The following is a 13,204-nucleotide window of genomic DNA, read 5'->3' as shown; positions in this document are numbered from 1 at the left end:
GGGGGGGGGGGGTTATGGGAAACAAATGATAGAACTATGGGACTGGATCACTTAATATAAAAAAAATGAAAAAGCAATCTGTGCATCGTTGAACTTGAAATCAAAGCCGAGCAATCTACTTGATGTGTCAAAGGAAATGCAAGTGAAAGTGACAGTAACTGTATCTCTACAGCTGGTCTGTGCCTAGCTATGCATACAATATGTTAAGTAAAACCAACTATTGACATCTTTTTCTCAATAGTCATTAAGGTATCTAATAAGGCAGACGATGATGGATAATGATCATTTTGACAGTCCGGCAAAGAGAGTATAGGGGAAATATTGGGCAGCCCACTGCAGATCTATAGTAGAGAACTAAGAACTACCATTTCCTAAACATGGGAAGGCTTTCAATGTGTAAATTTGCCAATTTCCCAGAACAGGAACCCTGAATAATTTATCTTCTGTGCCTGCCCCAGTGAAAGTCTGTGGGAGCTATAACATGTCTGTGCCTATCTCCAGCAATGCATCATGAATCACGGTTAGCTGTATGGAGACCCCACAAATTGTAAGTGATAGATTGAAAGGGTTGCCACTGGGGATGTGTAATAAGGCCAGCATGTACGTAGGCAATGCTTAGGAGAGTCCTAGAATGATATTTTAAATTTGCTATTGAAAGGTCTCGGAAGCCTCTGGCCTTTTTTCCTTGTTCAATATATTTTATTGGTTTTTTAACAGCTGGTGTCAATAAGCAGTATATATACACAACATGGTACCAAGGTATAGCCAGCATTTCAGTGTGTGAATGTAAAAATAGCTGTATTTGATCAAATAGTGCTTAACACTGCCAAGACAAACAGTGGTAAAAGCCATAACTAAAATAAAGCTGAGGTTAACATTGCTATCTATTTAGTAGGATTATATTAATTACCAGAAAGAGTAGAGGCAAGTCTTAACAGGGGAAAGGAATATATATACAATATATATATATAGATATATATATAGATATATATCTATATATATATCTATATATATATCTATATATATAGATATATATATAGATATATATCTATATATATACTGGATATACTGGAAGGCAAGAGATGTTAGACAGGAAGGGTACAGATGGCCAGGATAAAGGACAGCATAGGTTGAATAAGACATCTTTAAATTTCCCTACTCCTTTGGTAGTAGACTGTTACAGCTCCAAGACATAGTGGTCAAAGTCTGGTGGTAGACAGTGTGACCCATGGGCTTCAAACCAAAAATGTGTCTAAATTATCTGTAAGTTTACTGGGTATTGTTTTAATTATGATCCATGTCACTTTGTTTTAAAAAAACCTAAAGTGTGAATAATGTGCCTGAAAAAGGCAAGCAGAGGGAAAATGACTAGTCGCCAGTATTGCCTGACTTGTCATGCCTTGTTTTGCAATGTATCACTGTGTGGCTGCTGCCATCTTGGTAGAGGAGCAGGGCTCTGCTTCCCCAGGTCAGAACTGCTGCTCTGCTGCCTGGTGATCTGATGACTGGTGAGGGCATGTAGTCATATCACATACGTTTACATGCAGTGTGTCAGTGTTCTGCCACTTTCAACTCTTGTGAGCCTAGCAGTCAGAGGCAGCAGTGATTCAGATCTCACGCTACTCTAAGACTGTAGGACACAGGAGTGCCCAGGCACACTCACATACCAGGAAGTCTTCTGCTATGTTTCAGGAGGAATTCAACACAAAAGGTTAAATTTTTCAGGATAGCTCCAAGGCACAATTAACATTTCTAAGGGGGTTATTCACAAAGCTGCCGGAATAACTCAGCCGAAGTGAAGTGAGCCTAATGACGTTTGGCTATTCACTCCTGCTCAGTACGGCTGATTTCAGCCATACATAGGCTGCGTTCAGTCAGCTGAACATGCTCTGCATGGCTGAGCCGAAGTGCAGAGGGACTTCGACTCAGCTGATCCAACATCTGGATCGGCTGAGCCGAAGCTCTGTCAGCTCACTCGCTGCCATTCACCCCTATTCTCATAGGGGGCCAAACGGCAGTGAGTGAACTCGGGGTTCGCTCGGCTATTCTGCTCGGTACCACCGAGGTACAGAGCAGAATCGAAAATAAGTGAAATAAATAAGGAAAAAAAAAAGTTGAAAAATTATTTAAAAAATGTAAATAAATAGGAAAATGTAAAAGAAAATTTCTGCTAGGGGGCGCGCGAGCAGAAAAAAATTGCCGTCTGGAGACGGCAACCCGCAGATGCAGCAGTGCCGTCCGTCCGTTTTTCTACTACGGGCGGACGGCAAGAGGTTAAAGAAAGAAAAAAAAGAAAATTTAAAATAATTTTAAAAAACGCCGCCAAAGAAAAAGCAATTGGGCGTAGCTAGCAGTGACAGCTAGCTCCACCCAACTGTTTCCTATTGGCCAGAACCTGCCAGAGTCTTCTAGCAGGTCCCGGCCAATGAATAACTGGGCAGAGTTGGCCGTGACGTCACGGCCGGCTCTGACCCAGTTGTTATTGTTTAATGACAGATCAGGGTCCCAGGTTATTTGGAGACGCTGATCTGTCATTACAATTGGGCGGAGCGGGCCGTGAGATCACAGCCGCCCAGCTGTCATTTGACTGGAGATCGGCCGGCTTCAGCCGACCTTTCTCCATGCTTCTGCTGTCACTTCGGCTCAGTCGAGCCAAAGCATATGTCTTCAGCTCAGCTGAGCCGCTCAGCTGCTTTGTCTGCTGTACGGGCTATTGTGAATTGCCCGTACAGCAGCCCTTCGGTCACAAAGGGCTCCGGAGGCCTAAGATAGCCAAAGGATCAGCCAAAGCAATGGCTGTATCCTTTGGCTCCATAGTGAATAACCCCCTAAATGTTTCCGACAACATACCAAACCTTCACTTTTTGAGTTTAGGTCAACATAAACATCTACTCTGTATTCAATTTCTATTCTACCAAGTACACAGAGTTGTTTTATTTCTAGTTAAAGTGACATTAAAGTTAAAAAAAATTCCCTCCCCCCAATGTTAGCACTTCCCTTAAATTAGGTTTCTTAATCCGATCTCCCTCTTCTTTCCTGATGTTTTCATCTGTCCCTCCAGCTGTGCCGCGGCTCTCCGATCCAGCGCTGACTCCTCTCTGCTGCAGGCACTTACGATCCAGCGGTGTCTGCATGCGGGTGCACGCGTCCATAGACTTACCTTGCGTCTCTGCTCGTCTCCCGCCCGAAAACCGGACTGTGCATGCGCCCGCCCCAAGATGCTTTGCGGCCGCCTGAGCAGTTTCGGATTCTCGGGCAGGAGCGCGCGGTGAAAACAGGGTAAGTGTAAACCGCTGTTAAACTTGCTAGCAGTAGATATAGGCCAAAAAAACGGAGGGTTTAGAACCCCTTTAAGCATTTATAGTAGTCTTATTATAGGAAATGTTACATCTCGAATCAAAACAAGGTAAGATCGTCTGACATGTTAATACCATCACCTCTAAATCGGATGGTTAGACGAGAATTAAGATTTTCTTACACTCCTTAGCTAAACACAAAGAAATTCTACTATATTAATTCAGCATCCGGGCCAGGAACAAAAGCTGCTCACAAAGTCAATACAGTTTTTGCCAGCAGTAGGAGATGGAACGTCTTTGTAATTAGATGGAATTACCTTAAGGGGAAAGACAAGAGATCACTATGTTTTCTCATCGCATTCCCTTCTGCATGCAAGACAGCTCCATTCATGAAGATATTGCTACTATATTTACTGTACTTACGGCTTACATCCAACACAATTTTAAAAAAAATATTGTGATCGAGGCATGAGCAACCTGGCATACTCAAGATGCTGATGAACTACAAATGCCAGCACATATGCATCAAGCATGCCAACATGCATAGTGTTCTTTATTGGGGTCTTCTATTAACATGCATATCCTGCATCTCTATAGGCTCCTGTCACATGTATACCATTGCCATTATTCACTATGAGCTAGCCTGACAAAGACCCCGTTTCAATGGAGTACACTCCAAGCGAGCTCTCATTATGGACTACAATCTCAATAAAATTAGTAAACTAAATGTGAGATTGTAGTCCATCACAGGAATGAGCTTGGAGCGGTGACTACTTTACAACACACGCAGGGACCATGGGGAACAAAAGTAGCCCCCCTCCAGAAGGAAGGAGAGTGTCAAAACCAATTCAGAGATGATTTGAGGCTCTATAGCCAAGTGATATACAAATAAGATACATTTTTGTTAATAGTTAAGGTACTTAAATGCATTTTTAAGATTTAACTCCTGAGTTTAGTATCACTTTAGCTAATTTGTTACTATGCAATACAAAATGTTATATGCAGCCAAGACCAAAAAGTTCTTGAATTTTTAAATTTGTTCTTTAAATGAAAAAGAATTGGTGACTTCCACGAGCTGACATCAGGATTGCCCTAAACCAGGTGCACTAAACTATCACAAAAAAAACCCAAAACAAACAGGTCACATGTTCTAATAAAAACCCAGAACAATTATTCTGCTAGTTGCATCTTTGCCCTTTGTTGAGACAACATGCTCCCGATCTATTTGGACCTCACATCACTATGGAGACCATGGATAATTAATAGCTATGTGAGACATTCCTACTGTCTAATTGCTTGTCTATTTATAATTACAATGAGCATGCAATTTGTACCATACAGAAGTAACATTTCCTGGGCTTAGCTAAGAGTACAATGAACGGTGGTGAGCATCTCAGACACAGGGGGATGACGTAGGAGTTCAGTTGTTGCTGTCATCAGAAAGAAGAATAGAAGACGTGGCAGGATTTTGACAATAAGAACCAATAAGATGCATACATAGACCTACCTTACTTTTTCTTCATTCAATTATTCTCAGCCAGCCAAGGAGGAGGGCTATTAATAAAAGGCAGGGGGCCAGCAACACCATTGGCCAAGGATAGACCAATCCCTAAATTTAACTAATCAATCCATTCAAAATGGAAAGTGGTAAACTAACCATAACAAAGCTGGAACTACTGATCTCTCTTTCTGAGAATGATCATTGTCTGGTTTCTATTCAAAGAATCAGAATGTATTAAATTTAGAAGGGCAGCATGACAGCCGGTCAACTAGCGTTGTCAGCACAAAATGCTTAATTTCAGTGACGATTGAAAAGTAGTACCCCCTAAATGCAGATCTGAAATATACAGAGCACTAAGTCACTAAGATACACAGTTCCTTCTTGCAAATTTCCCAGAGTGTTTGGTGTTTGGGGAAAGGCAGCCTTAGTTCACATTAGATTTTCTTCTACATGTAGAACCCATATGTATGAAGCCTCAGTCAGTCATAGGCTGCTAATGGTTGCACATGCTGGTTTATCCAACCGTGTAAAGTCATACAGAAAGTACCAAACAAATTACTGCTACAGCTTAAGGGCCCATTCGCACCAGTGCATTGCAGAACACCTTCCGTGCCTTCGTGCACTGTGGTGCTATTCACTTTGATGTACCTCTACAAAGCACCTACAGTGTACTGCAGTGCATGACACAATAATGTACTACCATGCATTACAGTGCACTGTTACTAAGAGGCTGCAGATGTGATTTTGGGTTTGTTGTGCTGCATTGCGCCGCTCATTCAAATGCTCATGCTGCCAGGAGAACTATGAGGTGAGTGCTTTTCACTCACCTCATAGTTCCAACCGACCTGTGACAATGAGACTGTCACAGGTCGGCTCAGTAGATCGGGAGGTGAGCGAACACATACCGGGTCTGCTCACCTCTCGATCCTGTCACGGCTCTCTGCCGTGACAGGGGGAGGGGCTGGATTCCCCTCTCCCCGCTCCGATCTGCCAGCGCTGACTGGCGGAACGGACGGGGGAGGGGGCGGGTACAGCTGGCTCTGCCTCTAGATATGCAGAGCCAGCTGTCACTCACGCAGCTGGGCGGATCGCGTTGTCTAAGTCGGGATCCGCTCCGGCTGCGGCGCCTCAGTATACCGCGAGCTGTAGCTTGCGGTATACTGAGCTTAGGGTAACGGGAGGACGCTAGTTTGTGTCCTCCCGTTACCCTAACCTAAGGAGAACTATGGGGAAAAATACCCCATAGTTCTCCTTTAACTCAAAACACATGATGTGCCAGTTAACACACTGGCATTGAATGGGCCCTACCTTTTTTTTTTCCAACCCCAGTGTTGTCAGTGGAAGTTGCTGTAGAAATAAGATGGCTGTTAAAACTGGGAGACAATTTAAGGAACCAAACAGATTGTTCATAGTTACTGATCTCCCAGGACCCTACAAAAGTCCAGCCAATCATTATCACCTTTCACTAATATTAATCAGAGTTGGAGATGTCAGGTAGTGCTCCCCACTTCTACCCTAATGTGTGTAAATATGCATCCTACAATCCAAGCACAAATCAATGAAATAAAACATCCACATCCCTGAAAAGACTGCCTAAGGGTTGGCTAACAGACAGGGCTGAATTGGTCATTAAAGTAAATAAATAACTTAATCACAATATCCCATAACATGGCAATGTAATTTCAAAAGACATACTTTGATATCTGACAATGTTTTTTAAAATCTGCAGCTTTTTATAGAATAATATCTGCTAATCCTGCCATGAAGATCCATTGTCAGGCACTTGAGTCTTGCTGGATGGACAATTTTGGAGTGCCAGAGTAGCAAGACTCTATCAGGTGGTATTCAGTAGAACTTGCCAGCCTCCCCTACAGCCATGGTAATTCTGTGCAAGCCCTAAGGCTGGATTTATACCTATGCCTTTGGTAAGCCATGCGTTACAACAATGCACACCAATCTGAGCAGTGTATTGCTTTGCCAGTTATTTACAATGGCACCCCAGTGGTATTCCAGCCGCCACAGCCTGCAAGAACAGAAGAGAGCCTAAAAAGATGCTCAGATGAATGTGTTCAGGCACAATACCTTCAGGTAATCTGTGCTCACTCCACCCTTCTTCTCTCTATGCAATCTGCATGATAAATTGTTCCTAGCTCATCTTCAGGGCTCATTCACACCACCACTGTTGGCCTTCTTTGCCCAATGCAGTCTCAATGCAGAGAAAAAGCAAACAGCCATATGTCCTTTAGTCTTTGTTCACACAAATGTGTGCATTGATGTTGATGGAAAAAAAAGAAATAGGATGTGTAGCATTTTTGAGCAACACAGCTTGTTTCAAAATGCTGCAACTCATTGCAATACAAGATAAGAGCATTACATTAAGAATAAAAAAAAGAGACTATAAAAAAAAATGCACTGCAGCGCATGTTAAAACTAATCTCAGTGCAAGTCAAAGACCATGCCAAAGCAGGGCTATGATGTGAATGAGCCCTTAAAGCGACTTATATTGGCTCCATACTTTATCGAACCCTAAGGCTGGGCACACACACTACAACCATCACAAGACTTTTGTCTTGCGATGGTTGTAAGGTAACTAAAAACATACGATCTGCCTATCTTGCATAGGCAGATCGTACTTGCGATGATCGCAAGCCGCGCCCCCTGAGGGGCGGGCTTCCGATGACCGCAATGCTGAACTGCCATTGTGCGCTTGCGCACACCGGCCCGTCCGGCTTTTATCTTACGAACATGCTACACACCCGCCGAACATCGTACGATGCTCGGCGGGTTTTCGAATATGTTCAGGTGCCCACGCACCTTGCGATAATCGTACGATAATCGCGGGAAATCCGGCGATCGTACGATTAGCGTAAGGTGTGTGGAAGCCGTGCGACCTCTACTACTGTAAGGTCGCATGACTTTTATCTTAGGAAGATGTTCGAAAACCCACCGAGCATCGTACGATGTTCGGCGGGTGTGTAGCATGTTCATAAGATAAAAGCCGGATGGGCCGGTGTGCGCAAGCGCACACTGCCCGTTCGGCATTCCGGTCATCGGAAGCCCGCCCCTCAGGGGGGAGCGGCTTGCGATCATCGCAAGTACGATCTGCCTATCCAAGATAGGCAGATCGTACGCTTTTTTAATTACCTTACAACCATCACAAGACAAAAGTTTTGCGATGGTTGTAAGGTGTGTGCCCAGCCTTCCTAAGATAAAAGTCGTGCGACCTTACAGTAGTAGAGGTCCCACGGCTTCCACACACCTTACGATAAACGTACGATCGCGGGATTTCCCGCGATTATCGCAAGGTGTGTGGACACCTTAAGGAAAGAACCAACCTTGGGATGAATGTGTCTGGCATGAATGTGTCTGAAACCCTTTTGCCAAGTAAGTGGGCTCATTACACTGGCATCCGCAGAGTAATAGGCTACATTGTCAAAGATTATGGAATCAAAAGACTAATAATGTTACATTTGTAATTACAAAGTGAGCTACACACACAAACACTTTTTTTAAAAAGATTTTTATGTTAAACCGATTTCTTTCAAATGTATATCTAAAAATACATTAAAAGACAGTGGCTTCCCTTTTAGACATCACTTCTAAAGGCAGAATGCAGAGCCACAGATACCACATCGGCTTGCAGAGTTAGAGCACAGCTATTTTAACACATCTAAAAGAGTTGGTGTGCAGACTGGATTGGGAGTTTGATAAATTACCCAGCACTGGTGCATCGTCACTGAGCTGACCCTCGTCAAATGTACCCCGGGATGCTGTTTGCTAGTTAAAGCAGATGGACCTTTAATAGCGCACAGAAAAGAGACTTTTTAATTAAAAACCAACATGTTAAAATTTCGCTCTGTGAACGCCCCTGGAGTGAAAGGGATTTAAGAACAAAATGATTATGCTAATTGGGTACAGACCACGTTAATCTGTAATTTCTTTTATATTTCATCTACATATTTAGTATGTTAAGTACTAAATTTTTTTCTGTAAGTTAGAGTTAAAAGAAAAATAAATGCAATAGGAACGCATGAGATTTGTAATACAGTGGGGCCCCCTACTTCATCATAATCCACTGCACTAAAGTGTGTGTGTTAGTTAACATACTTAAGCTGACCATATCGCATAAAAAAATAAAATAGTTTTTGGAACATTTATTTAATGTTCTAATAGTTAATGCGGACAAATCAACGATTGTTCACCTGTAGTGGCGGGTTTAAAAATCTTTCTAATTTCTTATATGAGTGAACAAAATTCTAACTGTTAATATGGTCCTCAGCTGGAAAAAAAAAAAAAATCCTACCTATTGTAATGCACATGTGCTAGGAAAAGTTTCATCCGGAATTAAAACTTTTGTGGTCACAACATTCGTTTAACCACTTGAAGACCAGGGTATTACACCCACCTCCAGCCCAGGCCATTTTTCAGTATTCAGCGCTGTGGTACGTGACTAACATTTATTCCGTCATGCCACGCCGTACCGTAATTAATTTTATACCACTTTTTAAAGGACTAATAGAGCTTTATTTTGGTGGTACTCCATCACCACTGAAGGTTTTTTTTTTTTTACTACAGTGTTTCCCCCGAAAATAAGACAGTGTCTTATATGTTTTTTGGCTTAAAAAAACACACTAGGTCTTATTTTCGGGGTAGGTCTTATTTTGTTTTAATGTACAACAATCCAAAGTTAACGCAAATCCAAATTAAATAATCCAAAATGGCAAAGTTAAGAATAGGGTGATCAGGGCAATCAGGGGGCTGTACCTTTCCAATCGCTGGCCAGAATGAGCGAAACGCACTTTCACTATCGATTCCTCACAGGCGGAGTGTATTTGTTATCACTCCGCCTGTGACAGGAGCCAGCGCTATAGAAGAAGCATCACCTTATGCGGCACTGCTCTCTCTGCTGCCGCCTCGCTTCCTCTAGCGTTGGCTTCATTGGCACCGCTGATTCTATCCCGTGGCTCTTCAAGTTCCCCCTTATGCCACCACCAGCCCTGGGAATGGTCACAACTAGGTCTTATTTTCGGGGTATGTTTTATTTTAGAGGAAACAGGGTATATAAAGTAAAAAGTACCAAAAGTTTTAAAAAACAAACTGTTTTCCTTACGTTATGTAATAAAACATTGCAAATAATCTATCTTCATACATTTAGGTATTCTGCTACATTTCTTTGGTCAAGTCGGGTAAACAGATACCAAACCTGTCGAGCCTTAAAGTTGTGTGTGTCTGCGAAATCGCAAAAAAACTACCATACCCAAAATTGCCCTTAGGCGACGCTTTAAAAGCTTTTACCGCTCATCAGTTTAGTATTAACAGTGATTGATGGCCCTAGAATCTTTGCTCGCAATCTGACGTTTGCAGTGATATGTAACCTGTGTGGTGCAAATGTCACTTTCGCACACAGGTGCACCTGACACATGTTTGTGTTTGTATATGTGTGTGTATGTGGGGGAGAGGACTTTAAAAAAATTGTTTTTAAATTTTATATATATATATATTTCTGTTTTTCTGTTCTTATATAGGTCCTCTTTATGGGGACATCAGGGGTCTAGTGGACCCCAAATGTCCCCTATAGACCCAGATGAAGCAGAGATCGTGCTTTACCAGCTTCTTCTCTGGCTGCAGCAGCTAGAGAAATTACAGGCTAAAAGTGTAAGTGATGTCATTCACATCGCCTCTGCTTTTAGTGATGAGGGGAGCTCAGCCACTGGAAGTGTACTGATCTCCCTCCGATCGAGGTACACAGAGCTGCTGTGCCAGTCCCGGAGCCCAGGATAACCGGCAACATCGGCGGGAGGCACACATTTCCCCAGCACCATACAAGCGATAGGGCGGCTTTATAGCTGCCTGCGTACATGTACAGTATGTAACATCCATCAATGGCTGCAAAAAATTTTAAAATGTTCCCATGCAGGCGGGCAGTAAAAGACATTTAAAACCATCCACCCGTCCTCAAGTGTGAGCCATCCGACGTGTAATTGCAATGGCCAGACGGCAAGCAGTTAAGGGCCTACTCATACATAGTGCGGTAGCCTGCATTGTTATTTACATAACGCAGTGTGTGGTGCACTGCAATAAAAGGCAAACATGCTGCATTTTATTGCAGTGCACTAGATCCCACCACAGGTCACTACACGGCAGTAAAGCAAACCGTGCTGCCCTGTGGGAACCTGAATGGAGTGAAAACATTAAACACACTAGATAAAAGTAAAAAAAAAAAAAAACATAAACAAACTATAAACAGTGATAGCTCCAGCAGCATGCAATACAACGCATACTACCAGAGCTGTCACAACACACTAGCCAATCCACTGAAATGGCTAGTGTGAACAGGCCCTAAATTAGGTGTGTGTGTGCAGGGCAAAACGTATGCACAAATAGCTGCTCCTGTTCCCATATCAAAATGCATTGATGGGTGGGTAACAGTCTGGAGGAGTTGGAGTTTCTAAGTAGACTGTATTTGCATGCACACCACTCTAGGTAACATCCACATGTCATGCTGAACCTTCATGACTGAAAGAACTGACATTCAATGAATGAAAGCGCTAGATGATGCTGGATGTCCTCCAGCCAGGAATTGAAGCAGGCTCAATCTGACTTGCTGCAGCTTCCAATGCACATTATGAGATACTCAGTGTGCAGGGAGATCTGAGTAAGCAATTGTAGTACAGGAGCCTGTACAACTGTTAAAGACTGACGGGAAGGCCGGAGTCCAGCTTTAAGCCCCCGAACAGAGATTTTGAAGCATTTTAGACTGGGGTACCTCGAGACTTTTTTAAGGGTGCCGTAATTGAAAACAGTTTGATAGATATAAGATAGCAATAATAGACCCATAAGTTTCCATTTCCTGTAGCAGACAAAGCTGTCCAGCAAAGGTGGCACTTACAGGGTTGGAACAACCCATATTAAACTGGCTGACAATGGTCACCTTTCAATCACATGGCTTTACCTCTTTTTTCAAAATGCAAAAACCTATTGTAAATAAAACGAAAGGTTTAGGCCCAGTTTACGTTATTGCGTTGCAATAACATGCAAGCTACACAATGCACAGGTGAGAATGAGCACCATTGAAAATAACAGGATTGTGTGTGCTAAACATTGTCACACTTTGGGAGAAACGCAACAAAAGGCTCAAGGCTCAAGTGTTGTACATCAATCGACATTAATATAATATAAAAGAATTGTATTGTGACATAAAAAAAAAAACTTTAGAGCTTCCATTAGCTCTGAAACAGATGTGTGTAATTTAAATGTTTATTCATTGAAGTGTAACTCCACTTTTATTTTTGGGTTCCCCCTTCCCCCCTGTATGCAGAGGTTTTTTTTTTCTTTATTTACAGCTGGAGATGCACGTTAAAAAGAATAATAAAAGACATAAATGTTAATTTTTCCGTGCTGTCTATAATTTGATTTGGAAGCAATCAGGTATAATTAGTCCAAACCCATTAGAACCACTCACAGGTGCTCCGAGAACAGCTGCCTACACTCACACCTGACATCCTACACATCTGCCGCTCCCAACAATTCCATCTCTCTAATCAGATGAATATTTAATCATTACTGGAAAACCATCATCTTTTCATTTGTTTATCCATTAGTATACATAAATGCGATGGATATAAGGTAGTTAGTGATTCTGCCTTGCGGCACTGGGGTCCCCAGTTCGAATAACCGGTTCTCCCTGTGCTTGCGTAGGTTTCCTTCCACACTCCAAAGACATGCTTCAAGGGTTATTGGCTCCTGTCTAAATTGATCCTGTATGCGTGTAAGAGAGGGACCTTAGATTGTAAGGTTAAAGATATGGGTAAAGGTCCACTTTAAAGCAAATGTAAAACCTAACTTGATGGCATTTAGACCTCTTGCATATGGGTGCATGAAGGCATATTTCTATGCCCAGGACAACCAGCTGCGGCATACAGCAAATCATAGTAATGAATGGGGTATAGGAGGCTGTATGTGGGTTAACGCTTTGAGTAATTATGTCAGCCAGAATCCCCTGCCCCTTTGTGTACATTCAGCTGTTGACCGGGCAATCTCCCAGCTTGCAGTTGAATGAGATCGGAGATGAGTAATTGGTTACCAAGATGTTGTCGACTATATAGCCAACAGCCTCTTAGCAACCGATGACACTGACAGTGGGCAGAGCTTGATGGGGAACTAAGACCTTATTTTCCCATCAGGTCCACCTCCCTTGTGATTGACAGCAGGCAGATTTCATAGCCAATAGACGGCTTGCTATTGGCTATGGAATTCTCCCATTGCCTGCTGTCAATCAGTAGCAGAGTGGACCTGATGGAAAACTAGTACCTCGGCATCACCAGCAGGCTCCACCCACTTTCAGTGTCTATGGTAATGGTGGTAATGTTTATACGAGATTTTAGTGATTGGGTTTTGATCCATTATA

General features: G+C 42.6%; 1 protein-coding gene across 2 annotated transcripts in view; it reads right to left on the bottom strand.

Annotated features, from left to right (window-relative positions):
• STK39 (serine/threonine kinase 39) overlaps window positions 1–13,204 on the bottom strand; it is a 245,451-nt gene that overhangs the window by 208,760 nt on the left and 23,487 nt on the right. The gene's annotated exons all lie outside the window — the stretch shown is intronic.

Source organism: Nanorana parkeri, unplaced genomic scaffold (assembly GCF_000935625.1).
Source record: "Nanorana parkeri isolate BGI_ZX_2015 unplaced genomic scaffold, ASM93562v1 scaffold149, whole genome shotgun sequence".
NCBI classification, from domain to species: domain Eukaryota; kingdom Metazoa; phylum Chordata; class Amphibia; order Anura; family Dicroglossidae; genus Nanorana; species Nanorana parkeri.
The sequence above is the reverse complement of the archived record's forward strand: the minus strand, read 5'-3'. Positions and strand labels throughout refer to the sequence as shown.